This window comes from Suricata suricatta, chromosome 4 (genome assembly GCF_006229205.1).
Source record: "Suricata suricatta isolate VVHF042 chromosome 4, meerkat_22Aug2017_6uvM2_HiC, whole genome shotgun sequence".
NCBI classification, from domain to species: Eukaryota; Metazoa; Chordata; class Mammalia; order Carnivora; family Herpestidae; genus Suricata; species Suricata suricatta.
Window position 1 is genome coordinate 94,182,139 of NC_043703.1, and position 19,627 is coordinate 94,201,765.

Genomic DNA, 19,627 nt, shown 5'->3' on the forward strand with positions numbered 1-19,627 from the left:
GGTTGAGTTGCATCCAACTTTTGGTTTGGGCTTAGGTCATGATCCCCTGTATCTGGCTCTGTGCTGTACTTAGATGAGATTCTCTCCCTTTGCCCCTCCTCTGCGCTCTCTCTCTTTTTCTCTTAAATAAATAAATAAATAAATAGATAGATAAATAAATAAAGGCAGTTTCTCCCTTAGCCTCCCCCCTTCAGGACTGAGGCACTATTTGCCCAAATGCCTGTGAGGATGTTGGTTGTTGAGGGCTCATAGCTGAGTCCCTCTCTGGGAATTGCCCTTGGCCAAAGGGATCTGCTTCACCCAGGTTACACCTTCCCTGGGGGTGGGCTGCATCCAAGGAGAACTCCTCCATGTGGACTACAGCAGCCCCACCCCCTTGTCTCAATCTAAGACATGCCTGAAGGGCCATCCTAGGTCCAGAGCTCCACACTGGATCAGCTGAAGTCTCTCGTCTGGTGTCACTGCAGTTCAGCTTTTGCCCTGAAACTTGCAGGTGCCGTTCCCTGAGAGTGTCCCCTAGTAGTCCCCAAGTAGAACTCCAGGACAGCATCTGCTCCATGTAGGCCCACCTAAGCCACGGCCCAAGGTGAGCATCCTCGGTTGGCACGTAGCTTTGCTGCCCCAAATCAGCAAGGGGCCAGGTACTTTCCATATTCTTTCTTTACCATCCCTTTGACCTTGCCCTTGGCTGAAGCCAGGTTGCAGGTCCCTCTGTGCCCCTGTTGGTAGAAACAGGAAAGAGAATGTAGAGGCGGCACAGTGTGCCTTGGGACACCAGCCCAGAAGTGGCACCTCTCTGCTAAGTGACTTCAACCTAGTCGCACGGCTACATACAACCGCAGGGATGCTGGGGAATAGTGTGTGGCTGGGCAGCCACTCCAGGCTGGAACTGCTACTTTAAAGACAGAAGGATGGTGGTGGATGGACAAGGGCCCCAAGACAACCTTTGAATGTGAATTTGCATGGCCCTGATGCCATGAGTTGTAAAGCTCAGCAGCCAGAGTAGAAATGTGAGCCTGTTTACAGGGCACAGAGACCCCTAAAGCATTGCCATCCACACACATGATAGTCCCAGAACTGTCACTCACTGTGGGCTCTGCATAAAAGGCTATATGCTGCAGATTTTGTCCAGTATCTAGAACACTGAAACTCTAGAGTGTCACTCCAGTCCACAAAAGCTTAGCCAGAAGTAAGCGAGATAAAGTGACCTGAAGAGACAACTCTCAGCAGGCTCAATAAAAAGAAAATAATTCCCAAGCTTTAATTTTTTATTATTAGGTACAAATTACTTATAAAAACCTTCCATTTGGTCATGTCACACAGTGGCCTTTCAGCAGTCCCTTCACCATCCAGGGAGAGTGGGCTTGGCAGTGATGGCTCTGGTGGAGGAGAAGCTTATTGCTCCTGGGTGGGGTGGATTGACCTCCCTCATGCCAGGAAGTGTCGCCAACAGGTCCCGGGGCACAGGGTTACATTGTGCTGACCCTGCCATCCCCCCACATGTCATGCCATGGTTGCAAATACCCTTCACTTCCTTGCCTCCCCCTTGAGCCCCAGCTTCCCCCCTGCCCCGCCCCCACAGAGGTCCTTCAGGCATCCCGACTGTGCTGCCTTCTTAGATTTATGACCCCAAATCTCAAACGTGCACTCAATACCCTCAGACAATCCTTGTATCCCTTCCTACCCTAGGGAATCCGTTTCCTGCCTGCCCTCACAGTGTTCCACCTTCTCCCCATTCCTCACAGCCACCTTCCCCCATCCTCAACCCTTCCTAAATGCCACATCCTTCCTGGAGATCACAATCCTTAGAGGGAACTCTTCACGGACCCATCACCAATGCCACCAGGGCCCACCTGTCCCTCACTCCTGTCCCAACCGAGGAACCGCCCCTTTCTGTCAGGCTGAACCCTCCTCTTGGTCTGTAAATCTTATCCCCAAACTCTAGTGCTCCCATCCACAGACGTGCCTGCCCTCTGAGCTGCAGACTCAAGCTCAGGGGCCTCCCCTTGGGTGTCTCTCGGGCAGACCAGGGGCCAAGGAGAAAGACACAAAGCCAGACAGGCCTGGGGCACTTTGGCTGGCTTAGTCGGTAGAGCATGTGACTCTTGGTCTCAGGGTTTTGAGTTCAAGAGTCCCACATTGGGTGTGGAGATTACTTAAAAAAAAAAAAAAAAAACTTAAAAAAACAAAAAAGAAAAAAGCCAGACAGACCACTGGTGGGTCAGTTACATGGGAAGATACCCACCACAGAGAAAGAAAATTCCCTTCTCAGGCTGTTGGAGAAAGCATCACTGAACTGGGGAGACAACAGGGGAAAAACCACATCAGGTCATCTCTGCCAGGAGGGAGCTGTCTGTTTCCTACCAGACCCCTCAGTCCATCGCTGCAGAACTGCTTGTGAGTGGGAGGGCTTGGCCAAGGGCCCCTTCAGTTCTGCTCCCAGCGGGCCCTGCCGGTGGCCACGATCTGGCCTCAGAGGTATCCCTCCTCTCAGGGAAGGGCTGTTGGGGGGAAGGGGTGAGGTCAAGCCTGGCCTCTTCCTGAGCAGACAAGGGAATGGGACCAGACTCAGATGCTCTTCTGGCTCTACCTCAGGAGGTACCAGAGAGGATTTGCTCACAGCCTTTCTCCCAGTGCTGCTTTGGGGAAGGGAGACCAAGGGTGGAGGGAGACCTCTCCCTGACTCCCTGCTTGCTCAGGGGCCCTGGGGGCTCCAGGTTCCAAGCCTGCCAGCAGAGGTACCTTGTTAAGAAACTGCCTGGCACTGGGTGAGGGGACAGGCTATTCGGGCACCCCAGTCACTGACCCGTCCTCTCTCCCTGCCCCACATTCCAACCAGCTGGTTCCTTGGCCAGGATCTGGGAGCCAATTTATTCAGGCCCTGAGGTTTGTTTTGTTAAGGACTTTAAAATGGATTAAGAAATGTGCAAAGGGCTTGGTCATCACTTTTTCCTTTAAAATGTACCTGAGCAATTGGATCAGGAAGTCCCTGCCTGCCTCATCCCTGGCAGAGCCAGTGGCAGTGGCTGGAGGTCCCAGGATGAGGCAGCCAGCTGGGGTTCAATCCCCTTTGAGCAATCCTGCCGGCCACATAACCTGGGCCTGAGCCAGAAGAATGAGGGGGTGGTGGGGAGAAGGGGCTTCTTTCTGTTTTCTGATTCTTCACCCCCTCTTCTGTAGAGACTGTAAGTGCCCAGGAGGCAGGGCCCAGCGCTTCGGGGCCCCAGCACACAGAGTGTCAGTGCATAGCCCGATAAAGACTTGAGTCATGATTATGGGCTGAGAGGGAGGGCACCATGCCTGTGTACAGCCGTCTCTCTGGGTCTCTCTTCCACCCTCCTCCTCTGGTGCCTCCTCAGACACGGCTCTCTTGGGAGCTCTTCCCCTGGAGACGGTGTTTGATGTTGCTCTGATCTGAGCTCAGGCACTGAAGAGAGAATGCTCATCTCAAAATGGGTTTAGAAGCTATTATGGGTCCCACTGTGTCCCCAGAAACTGATATGTTGAAGTCTTAGCCCCCAGTACCTCAGAACATGATCTGATCTTATCTGGGAATGGGATCATTGCAGAAGTAGTTAGTTAAAATGAGGTAATACTGGAGTAGGCTGGGCCCCTTGTCCAATATGACTGATGTCTTTACAAGAAGAGGACAGAGTCACTGAGAAGACAGCATGTGACAATGCAAGCAGAGGTTGGATTGCATCTACAAGCCAAGGAACCCCAAGGATCACTGGCAGACACTAGAAGCTGGAAGACACAAGGAAGGATTCTCCCCCATAAGTTTCAGGAAGAGCATGACTGTGTCAACATCCTGATTTCATTCAGACCTCTGGCTTTGAGAACCGTGAGACAACACACTTTTCGTGTTTTCAGCCACTCAGTCTGTGTACTTTGTCATGGCAGCCGCAGGAAACTAAGAGAGAGGAGAAACACTTCACTCCAGAGTACCCATCTAAGTCATGTTAACACTGTCCACGCCCTGCCAGTCCACAAAATCTTAGCCGGAGGTAAGTGAGATAAAGTGACCTGAAGAGACAACCCTCAGCAGACTCAATAAAAAAATAATTCCCAAGCTTCAATATTTTATTATTACCTGCAAATTACTTACAAAAACCTTCCATTTGGTCATGTTACGTGGTGGCCTTTCACCAGTCCCCTTGCCACCCAGGGGGAGGCAGCTCAACGGTGTTCTCTCTGATGGAAGAGGAGCGTGTTGCTCCTGGGTGGAGCGGACTGTCAACGGTGCCAGGACGGCCCCGAGACTCAGTTACCCTCCAGTTTGTCCCACTCACCGCTCCACTCCCAGAAGGCGGAGGTGGGGTCTGGTCACAGTCAGGGCTAGGGGGCCTTGAGCGATGAGCCCCACTGGGATCTAAGGCAGAGATTAGGCCTGGTGTCACAGGTTGGCAGTCAGGAGACCTGGATTCTAGTCCAGGTTTTCAATATGTCTGCTGCAAATCCTCCTTAGGACCACTCCTGGGAAATCTACAAAACATGTTTTCTCACTGAGTTAATGGGATTCAAATGAATGTCTCAGCAAAACAGAAATTATTACAGGTCACAAAACTTCAGAGTCAACTGAAGAATACTTGACTCTCTGAATGTTAAGTGTGTGAATGCAGAGGGCACGGCAGTGACGGAGGTGTCCCATATTGTGCCCTAAGTACCCCACCTGGTCCTGGATGTGCAGACTTTTGCTCTGTATCATGCTCTGCTGTACTTCTCCCAGGCTTTCCACCAACCCAGAAAATACTCAGTTCTTCTGAAACCACACCTGAACAGTCTGAGAAACAAATTCAAGTCTTGATAATAATAAGCCTCATTTTGTTTACCTCTGAAATGCTTTTCCTGACACCAGTCCGTTTTACCATGAGAATGGCTCTATGATGTAGCCTTTACCTCCTTATGACAGATGAGGACATAGCTGCTCAGAGAGGTTAAGGACTTGACTCAAGGTCACACAGCTAGTGAAGGGCCGAGCCAGAACACAAGCAAGCCCCAGTCTATTGACTCCAAAGTCCCGATTCTGTAGGCTCTCTCCCGACGGGGTCCTCCTAGGACAGCTGCCTACTTTCTGACAGGAGCCTTTTAGAAAAGCACAACTCTTAGGAATTTTAGGTACCGTGACGTGCCATGGATGGAAAATGTTGGAGCGGCGAGTCCTTCTGGGGCAGCCTTTATGCCTATGAATTCAGAAAAGTCTCGATGCTTAGTTCTGGATCTATTTTTAGCTCCTCTCAATCTTGCTGGCGGCCCAGGCGTGGCCTGAAGCTCTGCTGGCCTCCCCAGGCAGAGCTGCCAAGCAGATTGAACCCTACCTATTGAAATGCTTGGGGCGTTTGAGATGAGGTGCCTTTTCCAGTTAATTCTAACCTGTCAGTATTCATTTTTTCCACCGAAGTCCAAATAGCAACGTGTCATCTTCCTGAACAAAAGGTCTGCATTGACTTTCATTCCCCTCTTCAGGGTAGAGTCCCGCAAGGAGCCCGGATCAGGGAGTTAAGGCTTGTGTTTGCACGTGAAGGGAAGGATCATGGGGTCACATAAATTATGGGGCACCTCGTCCATGGAAAGCAGCACAGCTATTAAAATTCCAACATGTTCATCAATGTGGAAAGGTGTTTATAACATATTGTGGAGTAAAAGAGCTACGTGTAGCAAAGCCCATTTTGCATTTTAAAATATATCTACATGTAAAATTACCAGGAAGACATATTCTGAAATAATTATAATTGTTATCTCTGGGTGGTGAGATCTGGGGTGACTTCGTTTTCTTTTATCCACTTACCTGAGGTTTTTTTCTCCTTTCTAATGTTTCACACAAATTAGATACATATTTGTTTAAATTCAAATCAATAAATTTACTGATAAATGTGGAACTGTAATAGCAAACCCTGGCCCTGACTTTCAGTGCATACTGGTTTCTCTCAAATCAGGTCACCATAAACTTACGTTTGAATGAATTTCTATTCAGGCCCATATTCTGTTCTTTTTTTTTTTTTTTTTTTATGCCTAGTGTTCTATTTTGAAAACTTAAGACCAAGAGGAAAGTTGCAGGAATGGTACAATCAACACCCAAAGTGGATGGACTTGTCGCATTTTTGCCACATTTGCTTTATTTATCTTTGTACGTGTTCTATCTATATCTTTTTTTAAATTATTTTTAAAATGTTTATTTCTTTAAAAAATTTATTTTTGAGACAGAGAGAGACAGAGCATGAGTGGGGGAGGGCAGAGAGAGAGGGAGACACAAGATCCAAAGCAGGCACCGAGCTATCAGCACAGAGCCCAACACGGGGCTCGAACTCACAAACTAAATCATGACCTGAGCTGAAGTTGGACACTTAACTGACTGGCGCCCCTAATAATGTTTATTTCTTTTTGAGAGAGAGAGAGACAGACTGTGAGCTGGGGAGGTTCAGAAAGCGAGGGAGACACAGAATCCAAAGGAGGCTCCAGGCTCTGAGCTGTCAGCACAGAGCCCAATGTGGGGCTCCAACTCACAAACAGCGAGATCACGACCTGAGCCGAAGTCTGCCGCTTAACCAACTGAGTCACCCAGGCGCCCCTGTTGTATATATTTCTAACCTCCAGCATCTGACACTGTTTTCAGTAAGAAAATGGCAGGAAGGCCAGTCCTTCAAGGGCAAGGAGGCTTGAGCAGGTGAAGGGACAGAAAGAGGTAGAGTCAATGGCTCTGGAAGTGACCACCTCGGTACCATAAGAAAGAGGGATCCACAGTGACTCCCAGGGTCTGTCTTGGAGCATGTGGGTGGGCACCAGTGCTGTTTCCCAAGATGGGGCACACAGGAGGAAAAGCCAGTGGCAGGGGCTGAGGGAGGAGGGAGACCCTGACATCAGTTTTGATGCATTGCGGTTGAGTAGCCTGCAGGATGTCCAAATGGAAACACCCAGCAGGCGACTGACTAGGGCTCTGGAGCTCAGGGTTGAGGACAGGTCTGGACATGGAAATTTTGGAAACCTATGAGTGATGTGGATGGTTGACCACCGTGTTGGCTGACCTGGGCAGCCCCTGTTCGTGCCTATATTCTAGCATATTAACTAATAGTTTCTCCTTTCCTTGCCCAGTTTGGACAATAGTTTGTGTGGCTACTCTAAAGAAGTGGAGGCCAATTGCTTCCTGTATTCACCTGATGTCACTCCCTGGCCTGGCTCTGTGGGTGTTTTATACTGTGTGCAGTTAAACTAGAGGTCCGTGTCCTCTGTCCTTGGGTATCCCCTGTTGTGCTTCACCTGGTATCTTTCAGGTAGGTGGTGCCTAAGAAACATTTGCCTGTCCTGTGGTTGAGAGGTCCACAGGTCCCATCTACAGAAGGGAGAGGGGGAGGGAGAGGTTTTGTGGGTTATCCTGCTGGAGGCCGGTGGACTGAGATGCTCCCCTTAGACCAAGCCAAGGTATGGGATTTAGGAAATGTCAGAGAGGTGAGGAAACTCTGAAACAGTGTCAGAGAGGTGAGGAAACTCTGAAACATTCTCTGTTCTCACCATGAGCCCATATTACTCCCTTATCTCATCCACTGCTGGGGTGTTGGTAAGACCTGTCCCCAACATACCTCCTCAGAGGTCTGTGGCCACCCAGCTCAGAATGAGTCTTTCTGGAGCCCATGCTGCTGATGAGAGCAACATCCTGGTCCTGGGCAGATCTTTGGACAAACCCTGTCCACCTCCACTTTCTGCTGTTCCCCTCACATGGGCTTTACTTCAACCAAACAGCCTTCAAACACATCCTGAACACTTTTTAAAAAAGGTTTGTTTATTTATTTATTTATTTAGAGAGAGGGATCATGAGCAGGGAAGGATCAGAGAGAGAAGAAGAGAAAGAGAGAATTCCAAGCAGGCTCCGCACTGTCAGTGCAGAGCCCAATAGGGGGCTTGAACTCACGAACTGTGAGATCATTACCTAAGGCAAAGTCTGACACTTAACTGACTGAGTCACCCAGGCACCTCACATCCTGAACACTTTTACCTCTGCGAGCAGGAATGCCTTTTCCCCATGCACTCATGCCTCTCGGTCTCATGTCTAACTGTTGAAATCTATTCTTTGGGGCTGACTCAAGTGTGACCTGGTGTTTCAGGAGACTGTCTTGGATCCCTCCCTACTGGGCACAACACTCACTTCATCTGGAAGGTCCCAGCGGCACCCACTGTCTTCCTCAGAGTTTCGTCTGGACTCTGGTCTTACTCTTCGGAACTTTGGGTGGAGATACTTTCTTTTGTATTTTTTTTAATTCTCCACAGTGCCAAATGTGGGAATCATCACTCCATGCTGTGTATAGAAAGTGTGTGTACAAGAATGAATTGCTAAAGATTTAGTCTCCGGGTCAGAGGGCTCCATTGATGGTTATGAAGTTGGGGATAGCAGAAGGAAAGCAGAATTTAGACTCATTCATTCCACAAATATTGATGGACAAGTTGGACATATTAGACACTGTGTTGCATAATGGAGTCACAGAACCAGTCACTGTCTTCAAGGACCTCCTTATTTAGAGGTGAGAGGGAACAAGACATGCATGTAAGTAAGGAGTAACCAAACAATGCAGTATATACCATAATAGCAGCAATACTGAATGTACAGTGGTGTCAGGAAGGGCTTCACCAAGGAAGTAACATTTAAGCTGGGTCTTGAGGCATGTATAGGAGTTTTCCAGGCAGCCGAGAATGGGAGCTGCTGGTCGAGGGAACAGTAAGAGCAAAGGAGCTAAGCCTCAGCAATGATTGTGTAGGGGACTGGAGGAAATTCAGTGCAAGAGGGGAGGGAATGGGGGTGAGGGGGTGGGGAGGGAGGCAGGAAAATGCCAGGGAGATCAAGCAGGGGGGAAGGAAGGAAGCCTGATATTGGAAGCAAAGGGCAGGTTTTTAAGCAGAGGGAAATTGTGGCAGCAGTGAATGTGCAGCTAGTCTCCATCCGTATTTACCTGGGACCGCTCCGAACTGGTCACGGCTGCTTTGCTTTGGATTATAGGTCCCTGCAGGGAGCTGCCTGCCTCACACCCCTGAGTGCCAGCAGCATCTACAGATCCCAGGCGCCTCCTCACCCACTCTCCTGGAGGGGCACTTCTGGGGACGGAGACCTTGGCAGGGCTGGTTTCTGGGCTGAACCCCCTTTTGCCACCAGCAGGAAGAGGCCTGCGCCCTCAGGGATGGGCAGATGGTGAGGCCTGCCTTCCAGATGGGCAGCCGCACTGGGCTGGCGGTGCCCTTTTGAGCGTGTAGGAGACAGCAGGGGCCTGCAGGCCAATATCCACCCTCCCCGGTGTCCACACTTGGCAGACCCCGGTCGCCAGCCAAGTGTGTCCTTGCAGGTGAACCTGGCAGAAGGAAGGAGCTGGGCTCCTAATTGGATTCTTGAATATTTTTAAATCACACCTTGGATGTCTCCTGTTCTGTCCAGTTACACTGTCAGTTCATTCGTTCTTCCTTCCTTCATTCTTTTCTTCCTTCCTTTCCTCCCTCCCTCCCTCCCTCACTCCCTTCTTCTCTCTCTCTCTTTCTTTTTTACTACCTCTTAATGCTTCCTCCATGCCCTTGTCACCCTGGGCTGCAGGGACTGGCCCATCCCCCAGCCCCCAGCACTTACCCAGTCCTATTGGGCTGCTTGGAGAACAGGCGAGGGGTTCAGTCTTGTCATGAACACTGATGCAATGGAAAATGTCAGCATTTAATCCACAAAGGGGCCCAGGCTAGGAAATTCCAAAAGCAAATGTTGGACAGTCCGGTGTGCTTTCTCTGAGCACAGGTCCCGGGAGGAAAGCTGGTGTCCTGGCAACTTATGTCCTCACAGTATTTGGGGGGCTCTGTGGGTAAGACCCCTATGAAGCCTGGGAAGACACCCTGCCCTCCTGGAGCTTCTAAAATAAAGAGACATCCCAGAGTACACATCAGTGTGCTGTCAGGCAGGCAGGCGGGTTTGGGGGAGGAAGGGCTCACTGTGACTTGGGCTGGGAACCAGCTGTGGGGGTGGGGGGACCTGACTGAGACACTTCCTAGAGGGAGACACGAGGAGTGAGGAGGGCATGTCAGGCTATAGTAACCGTATGACTGGGGTGCCTGGGTGGCTCAGTCAGTTGAGTGTCTGACTTTAGCTCAGGTCATGATCTCACAGTCTGTGGGTTCAAGTCCTGTGTCGGGCTCTGTGCTGACAGCTCAGAGCTTGGAGCCTGCTTCAGATTCCATGTCTCCCTCTCTCTCTGCCCCTCCTCCGCTCATGTTCTGTCTCTCAAAAATGAATTTTTAAAAATGCATTAAAATTAAAAAAAAACATTATAGTAACTGTAAGGCTAAAAGAAAAGCTTGGGGACATGGATGGCAGGCCTAGAGGGTGCTGAACAGACTTAGGGAGACTTGAATGCCTGTCCAGGGAGTCAGGCTCTTCTGTGTTTAGGAGAGGTGAGAGGTGGCACAGGTCTGCAGCCACATCCAGTCGTTGCTGTGCTACTAATCAGCTTGAGCCTTGGGCAAAGTATTCCTTCCCCTGGGCCAGGTGGCAGGGGTGGACAGGAGCAGCAGCTCCCAATCAGGAGGACAGGGTTGATCTTTAACAAGTAACACACATCTAGTGCAAGGCACACTGGTGAGCATCTTTGGGGCATGGTGGACATGTCTTTGTTTTCAAAGATGCTGCTGCTTCTTGTGTCTACAGTGGATGAGTTCACTTCCAAGACCCCATTAGCTCTAAAATGAACATGCTTCTGAAGTTAGAGAGGATGGTAATGTAATGAAGGAAAAATTTTCCTTTACCCTCTTAGGTTCAGCGACTAGATAACTGCAAATTAAACTGATGCACATGTGAGGGAGTGCTCAGTGATGAGTAACTCCAATGGGTAGTTAAAATTTGGGGTTTCTATACCAAACTTAATAGGAAAGACAATGGGTTTGTCTTTAGGAAAGACAAATGGGTTTTTAGAACAAATGGGAGATAAGAATGTGTGATGATGTTTGTTTGTGCAGAAGTGAGTGATTTCTCTGTCTTTAGAGCTGCAGAACTTCCCTGGGAAGGGGACTGATTGCATGTTTGCTCTTGATCTGTCTCCTGGGAGTAGACCAACACCAAAGATGGAATTGATGGCATTCCTCATGTCTCAGAAGTTTCTGCTTTTAGTCAGATAAGAGAAACTCCAAGAAGGCTTTTATCTGCATCTGTTGAATCTCAAAGGTCTTTTGCTTAAAATAATCTTTGACCAGCACCGAGGGTCTGAATAGAGCCCCATGGTGAAATGGCTAACACGAAGGAATTCTCGGCCAGCCTGGAACTAACCTTCACAACCAGTGGAAACCAATGGCCAGGGATTCATTCTGACAGTGCAGACCATGCATCTGAATTGCCGGAGTTGTATGGATACTTGCAGAACAAAGCTGATGGGGCGTGGGAGGGTGTGTGGAGAGACATTTTGGGGGCTAAATGATCCAGATAATTGCAGTGGTGGTGATGCCCTCCCGGCATGCCCTGGGGTGGTGGGAGCACATTAGTCATGAGCTGGGGTGAGGAGAGGTGGTTGAGGAACAGGGAATAAATAAAAGGAATGAGCAGTCCTGTCTCAAGCAGGCCTGCGAGGGCGGGGGGTGGCTGCCAGCCTCCCAGGCAGGGAGACATGAGTCACACCCTGAGACATTGACCTGCCAGAACCCAGCCTCTCTAGAAGGAGGGAGGAGGAGGCAGACTCTGGAGATTCCAAATGTCAGGCTTCGCCTCTTGCTATAGCCTTGAGCTTGAGATCTTTGTCATCCCTCGTCATCGACCTTTGCAAAGCTGTATGACTAATTGACCTGTTCATAGGTCTTCTGCTGCCCGTTACCTTAAACCATCAGAAGCTCCACTCCTGACCTCAAGGGCTACAGCCGCCCGGCCACTGTCCTGGGCTGCAGCAGCCAGAGTCCTCTTACCTTCGGAACTGCCCCGTGGGACTATCGTCTGTTGGAGACAGTAGGGCTGCTGTGTGACACTGGGAGGGAGGAATGACTTGTCACTGTGTTCTCAGCAGCCTGCTTCTCCCCAAGGCCTTCTCATAGGGGACCCTGGGCCCTTATAGGAGGTCTACTGCCCAGAGAGAGGAGGACTTTTCTGATATTCTAAGGAGACTAGCCAGGCCCCCACCCCTGGAAAATGTGGGCAGTTCTCGGAGCAACTGAAAAACTAGCTGTTGCCAGGCACCATGTCCTGCCCCGGGAGCTAGGATCACTCCAGCTGAGAACAGCCACAGCCCTTTCTTACCTCTGGGACCCACTTTCAAGGGAGCCAGGGGCCAGAGTCAGCTTCTCCCCTTCTAGATCTTCCTGGTATTGACTGCTCAACTTACTGGCCCTTTTTGTTCTCAGCTCTGTGCTCTGTGACCTCCGAGGTCACAATCTCACCCCTCTCCCCCAGCCTGGCCCCCATCCTTCACGCAGGTCAGTGCCTACACCCTGCTCTATGCCCTGGCCTCAGGCAGACCTGGAGCTTGGGACCTGGTGCTACAGTCTTCCACCTTGCCAGGGTCAGCCTGGGTGGCAGCCGAAGATGAAAGTCTTTTGCCAATCTTGGCAGAGACATGCCGGATCACCTAAAGTAACTGAAGCCATTTTCTGCCTGTGTGAGGGATTTTTATTCCCAGAGACTCTGCCTGACCATTTGGGGCAGCCCTGTTTGGCTAGCCGAGGGTTCATATTTTTTTTTCCCACAGCTGGATGTTTAGTGTCTATGCACTTGCCTTTTAAAAATGTCATCGTCCAGAATAGCTGTTCCATTTCATGTTCGATCTCCCTTTTTATCTTTAAGTGGGGAAGGGGGAGACCAGCATGAGGAAGCAGTCATGAGACATGAGAATGCCTCTCCCCCAGTTTGCTCCTGCATGTGCTTTCCAGGACTAAAGAGCAGAGCTTGTATTCCAGCCGAGGATGGGCCCCTTGACCTTGAGCCAGGCAAGGCTGACAGCCTAGAACAGGGGCAGCTGCTGTGAAATAATTCGGAGACGTTATCTCAGAGCAGAGAAGAGCTGGAAGGAGACGGGATGCTTTGCCTCCACTGCCTCCGGCTTACAAAGTACCTAGAATTCCCTAGGACGGCAAAGAGGAGCCATTCCCCCGGGCAGGGCCCCTTGCTGAGCTCCTTCCATCCCAGCATTGCCATGTGGTGGGCTCGCTGGGGTCGGCTATCCCAAGCGGCAGGCTCGCTGGGGTCGGCTATCCCAAGCGGCAGTCACAGCCCTGTGGAGTCATTAAAGCTACATTAAAACAAACTTAAGTGAAGTAAAGGTAAACATCAGTTCCTCAGCCGCACTAGCCACATCTCGAGTTCTCCATGGCCACATGTGGCTGGGGGCTGCCCCATTGGACGGTGCAGATACAGACTATTTCAGTCATCACGGGAGGTTCTCTTAGGAGGCCCTGCAGGTTTTGGGGGAGGGTCAAAAGAACTCATCAAATCACCTTTACAATGACCGATCTATAAAAATCGATGCTGTTACGTGTCTTTCTGACCTTGGGGGGGATGTTCAGAGGTTTCATTTGTTCTACAGACTGTCCCAAGCTTCCTTCTCAACCCAGAGAACTGTGGCCTTGTGGTGCCTCCCTTCCAGAAAGAACGGGTAGCATGCCTCTGGTAACTAGACAACTCTTGGATCCACTAACAGCCTGACATTTACTGCCCAAGTGAATTCCTCTGTGTCCAGCAGTGACTCTTGTTACTTGGCCATCCTTCTGCCCCACTGCTACTGAATAACTGGTTCACACTGGATGACAAACCCCTCAGACACTTTGATATCTGAGTGTATTTCCTTCTCAACTCCTCAGTGTCACCTCTGCCTTCCCCCAAGCACCATCACCCAAAATAAAAACGTCTGTTAATATCCTAGGTGCAATCCACAAAGCTGCATCAGAATTACTTGGTGGGGAGGGGCTTGTTTATTTTTTTTTTTAATGTTTATTTACTTTACAGAGAGACAGAGCATGAGTGGGGAAGGGGCAGAGAAAGAGGGAGACACAGAATCCAAAGCAGGCTCCAGGCTCTGAGCTGTCAGCACAGAGCCCGACGTGGGGCCTGAACCCACAAACTGTGAGATCATGACCTGAGCCAAAGTCAGACACTTAACTCAAGAGGGGCTTAACACACAGCTTTCTCAGCCTCACTCCAAGCTGGTGGAATCAGAATCTCTAGGGTGGGAGGCACTGCAACTGAGGAAGCAGCTGAGGTCTCTGGAAACAAGAAATCACTGCCCTTTGCATTCTGGGATCTCTGATATATTGCAGACCAGATTGCTCCGAGGCTGAGAGCCAGATAGATGCCGGTGGCTGGTTGGGGCTGGGGTGTGGGGGACAGACGTCTCCCACCCCATGTACACACACACACACACACACACAAGTGAGTACACATGCACACTACTTGTCCATCAGGTCTGCTGGGTAATAACAGAACTTCACCTAAGAAAAGCCTGCTCTGGGGCTGACCTTGGCTGTCAGGGATGAGCGCCAGGCATACTCCTACTCCTCTGAGGGCACCGACTCCGGACTCCGGGACCAAGGCCCCTAGGGCTTGCCTCAGGAGGACTTACTTCCTTTGCTCTAAATCAGGGTTTCACCACCTTTATGAGCCCTCACCTCACTTTGGTGAGCACAGAGCTCTACCTCTGGGATTCTAATGTGCCACTGTCTCCCTCTTTGCCTCCCCTCCCAAATATTCTGGAATTTGTGTTACAAAAACAAAGCTTCTCCCACATTTTCCAAGAGTAATTTTATATGCCCATAATACTTAGCAGAGCATGAAGGTATAGTTCATTACTGGAAAGAAAGTCATTCTCTAAGATCTGAGTTTCTCCAACTCGCTGTGAATCAGAATCCCCTGCAGGGCATGTTAAGCAGATGGCTGGGCTCCACCCCCAGAGGCTGATTTAGGAGGTCTGGGGTGGGGCCTGATAATTTGCATATCTCACAAGTTTCCAGGTGGTGCTTTTGCAGCTGGGAGGGGGGATTACACTTGAAAAAACACAGATCAAGAATGATTATCCTCACGTACTCCCTGCCTACAGCCAGAGGAATGGCCAAGCCTTTCTTTAAGACATCAGAGGCAGGAATCTCTGGCTGGCTGGCTTGGAGGAGCCTGTATCTCTTGATCTCAGGGTTGTGAATTTGAGCCCCACGTTGGGTATACAGATTACTTAAATAAATACAACTTAAAGAATAATAAGATGAAATAAAAACACCCAAGTAATCACATGGGGTCTCCCCTCTCTCTAGTCCCCCTCCCTCTTCAGACTGGAGCATCTATACGGCAAACCAACCCTGTTTTCTCTCTCTCTCTTTAACAATTTTTTAAAATGTATATCCAAGTTAGTTGGCATATAGTGCAGCAACAATTTCAGGAGAGATTCCAGTGATTCATCCCCCATGTATAACACCCAGTGCTCAACCCAAGTGACCCCTTAATGCCTCTTGCCCATTTAGCCCATCCCCCCACCCACAACCCCTCCAGCGACCCTCTGTTTGTTCTCTGAGTCTTTAATGTTTTCCCCCTCCCTGTTTTTATATTATTTTTAATTCCCTTCCCTATGTTCATCTGTTTTGTATCTTAAATTCCTCATATGAGTAAAGTCATATGATATTTGTCTTTCTCTGACTTATTTGGCTTAGTATAATACCCTCTAGTTCCATCCATGTAGTTACAAATGGAAAGATGTCGTTCTTTTTGATTGCTGAGTATATATATATATATATATATATATATATATATATACCACATCTTCCTTATACATTCATCAGTTGATGGACATTTGGGCTCTTTCCATACTTTGGCTATTGCTGATAGTGCGGCTATAAACATTGGGGTGCATGTCCCCCTTTGAAACAGCACACCTGTATCCACTGCATAAATACCTAGTAGTGCAATTGCTGGATCATAAGGTAGTTCTATTTTTAGGTTTTTGAGGGACCTCCATACTATTATCCAGAGTGGCTGCACCAGTTTGCATTCCCACCAGAGGTGCAAAAGAGATCCTTTCTCCGCATCCTCCCCAACATCTGTTGTTGCCTGTGTTGTTAATGTTAGCCATTCTGACAGGTGTGAGGTGGTATCTCATTGCATTTTTATTTGCATTTCCCTGATGATGAGTGATGTTGAGCATTTTTTCATGTGTCTGTTAGTCATCTGGGGGTCTTCTTTGGAGAAGTGTCTATTCATGTCTTTTGCCCATTTCTTCATTGGATTATTTGTTTGTTGGGTGTTGAGTTTGATAAGTTCTTTATAGATTTTGGATACTAACCCTTTATCCAATATGTCATTTGCAAATATCTTCTCCCATTCTGTCAGTTGTCTTTTAGTTTTGTTGATGGTTTCCTTCCTGTGCAGAAGCTTTTTATTTTAATGAGGTCACAATAGTTCATTTTTGCTTTTGATTCCCTTTCCTCCAGAGATGTGTTGAGTAAGAAGTTGCTGTGGCCAAGGTCAAAGAGGTTTTTGCCTGCTTTGCCTCCTCTAGGATTTTGATGGCTCCCTGTCTTACATTTAGTCTTTCATGCATTTTCAGTTTATTTTTGTGTATAGTGTAAGAAAGTGGTCTAGGTTCACTTTTGTGCATGTCGCTGTCCAGTTTTCCCAGCACCACTTACTGGAAAGACTGTCTTTATTCCATTGGATATTCTTTCCTGCTTTGTCAAAGATGAATTGGCCATACGTTTGTGGGTCCATTTCTGGGTTCTCTATTCTGTTCCATTGATCTGAGTGTCTGCTTTTGTGCCACAACTCTGTTCTCAATAATGTTGATGGCCTCTTTGGGTGAACCTCCACATTGTTATTCTGCCCAAGTCTGTTCCTGCAAAAGATGTCATCCACACTGGCTAGCCAGGAAGGGAGGAAGGAAAGGAAAGAAATGAAGAATGTTTCTTGCCAAAATAATACTGAACACAGGTTTCAAACTCCACACCAACAAAGTGTGGTATGGTGCATGGTGTGTACATGTGGGCTTGAGCACACACCTGCACAGGGGTCGGGGTACAGATGCGCTCACATGGGTGTTTACTTCTCTTTAGATTTCTGGGCATGATGTGTAGTGAACCAAAGCTGAAAAGGCACACAGTGAATCGGAATAGCACTGATGGAGAATGCAGGCCTCCTATCCCAGCCAGGGCTTGGAAGGAAAGAGCCCCATAGCTTGCATATTTATTTGGGCCTTGGTTTCTCAGCAGTGAAGATGTGGAGTAAATGAGCAAAAGATGGAGAACTTTTTCTGGTCTGTATTTGTAGGTTTCCAGTTTTCCCATGCAATCCATCTTGAGCTATCCCCATAAAGCAGGCAAGCAGCCTGTGGCACTCACATCTTGTTAGAAGTTTTACACTATTTATTTATTTATTTTTATTTATTTATTTATTGCCCTGTGAAACAATCTAGTTCCCTGCCACCGAGGCTGTCAGGCAGTAACAGAGAGCCTGAGCTCATTCAGTTGTTTATGGGGCTTTCTCTGAAATCTGCAGCCCTTTTCCACAGATGGGAAAAGCAATGAAAAATCGCCCAACAACAACCAGAAGTGGCTCATCCGTCCTCGGCTGTCCCCATGCCACTGCTTATTTCCTATCTATCAAGGTGCTTAGCGAGTCTCAGCTGGGCTGGTCAGTCTCACCTGGACAGTTATAGTCAGTTCCAGCAACTTCGAGAGGAGAAGGGCCCGTACGGCAAAGGACTCTAAATGATACCTTACAAGGAAAAAGACACAGAGGGAGTGGAAGGTGTAATCCAGAGGAGTGTGCTCAGGAAGACACTGCCCTGTCTTCAAATATCCAAACAGCTATTGTGTGGAAACATCTTGAACTTGCTCCCTGTGCTCTCAATGGAAGTCCTGACTGGTTAAGTCAGGTTATTTGCCAGGGTCTCCTTCTCTGCAGGCATTGAATGTTAAGTGTTCCCAAAAGCCTTTTCTCTCTCTCCTCCTTCTCTGGGCAAAATTATTGCTTCTCATGGCTTAGAATGTCATCTTTGAGAAGGTGACTCCCAAATGTTTATCTCTAACCCAGATCAGTTTTCTAAAATGTAAACTTGTACGTTCAGCTGCCGGCTCACATCTCTACTTGATGTCTCTTTGACATCGCCAACGTAGTATGTGCAAAAGTGAGCTCTCCATCCTCCCCACCCCGACTCTTATCTTCCCACGGCTTTCCCCATCTCAGTAAATGGCAGCAGCCTCCACCCAGCCATCATGTCAGGAGTCTGGGAGTCATTTTTGGCACCTCCTTCTCATTCATACCCCATATCCACTCCATCACCAAGGTCTGGTTATTCTCCCTCTAAAATATGCATCAAGCTCATCTTCTTCCCTCACCTTCAAACCCACCGCCCCCATCAAGCCTCTCACCGGCACTATTCCACGCCACTCCAACCAGCCTTTCCTTCCTCTGACCCATCCTCCCACACAATAGCCACAGAGACGCTGGAAGCCCCACCCATAATCAGGCCCCGCCCCCGCTCAAACCCTTCCGCGGTGTCCATTTCAGTTAGAATATAGTCCAGGCTCCTTCTGACACCTGCAGGTCCTCCCACTCTCACCTCCACTGCTGCCACCATCTTCATCGCTGTGCAGTTGTGCCACACCGGCCTCTGGTAGCTCTTTTCTGGTCCCTCTGCCAAGGCTTGCCTCCCCCAGGGGTCCCCTTCACCCCCTGGCTACCGATCAGTCTTTTGATTTTCATTTATGTGCCCCTTTCCCAAAGGAGCCATCTATTTTGGTTATCTGCTCCATACAACAAACTATCTACAAACCTAGTTGCTGAAAACAACCACCATCGTCTTATTTCTCACAATTCTCCGAGGTACCAGGGGCTTAGCTGGGTGGTGTCTCTGCTGGTCTTGCCTGGGCTCTCTCAAGGGGCTGAAACATTCACTATGTCACAATGCCTGCACTCACACATTTGACATCTTGGCAGGAACATCCCCACTGGGACACTGGGATGGCTGGGCCTCTCTGTGTCACCTCAGGGGCTTGCCCTCTAGGCATGTTCTTCCACAGGATGGCCCGACAGATAGGGACCTGGAAGGATCCCATTAAAAGTCTTGTTAGAACAGCCGTGGATATGCATATCTGTCAGCACGACTAAATGGTTCCCAGAAGCGATGGTGCAGAATGGAGTAAAAGAACCAGATTTTGGAGTCTGGCGTTCAAATCCCACTTCTACCATATGTGGTTCTTGCTTATTCATTAAGGCTGTTTGGGTTGCCAGCAGTGGAAAAGATTCGGCTGGCTCAAACACAAAAGGAGAATTTCCAGTAAGGATCACGTGCAGGACCGACGGCACCAGAAGTCCGGGGCCTTGCTCCCGAGTGCTCCCCGGAACCTGCCTTCAGCGATCCCTGGTCTTGGTGTTTCTCCTTTAGTTTCAAGTCTCGCGTCTGCATGTCCCTCTGCAAGCTGTTTGACCCACTTGGTTCCAGCATCAGATTCCTGGTCAACCACGGAAGGCCAGGGCCCAGAGTCACGGCTGCGGTGGGGTGGGGTGGGGGGTGGGGGCCTGGGAACAGAGGGCATGGCCAGAAAAGGAAGTCAGTGTGAGACCCTTGTGGACCCCAAGCAGAGTTCAAGGACACTAGTTCAAGTTACTGGTAAGCCTGAGTTTCCCTCACATACAAGGTAGAATAATCTATTCTCATAGTTAATG

At 49.2% G+C, this 19,627-nt stretch overlaps 2 long non-coding RNA genes across 2 annotated transcripts in view; one reads left to right on the plus strand and one right to left on the minus strand.

The window, feature by feature from the left end:
• The window catches only part of LOC115289795, an 88,705-nt gene that overhangs the window by 11,900 nt on the left and 57,178 nt on the right, over positions 1-19,627 (plus strand). The gene's annotated exons all lie outside the window — the stretch shown is intronic.
• On the minus strand, positions 12,741-18,825 carry LOC115289794. Its single transcript, XR_003907809.1, has 3 exons — positions 18,522-18,825; positions 17,602-17,674; positions 12,741-12,947 (listed from the first exon to the last, which is right to left on the minus strand). It is a non-coding gene; the product is annotated as an uncharacterized LOC115289794 (long non-coding RNA).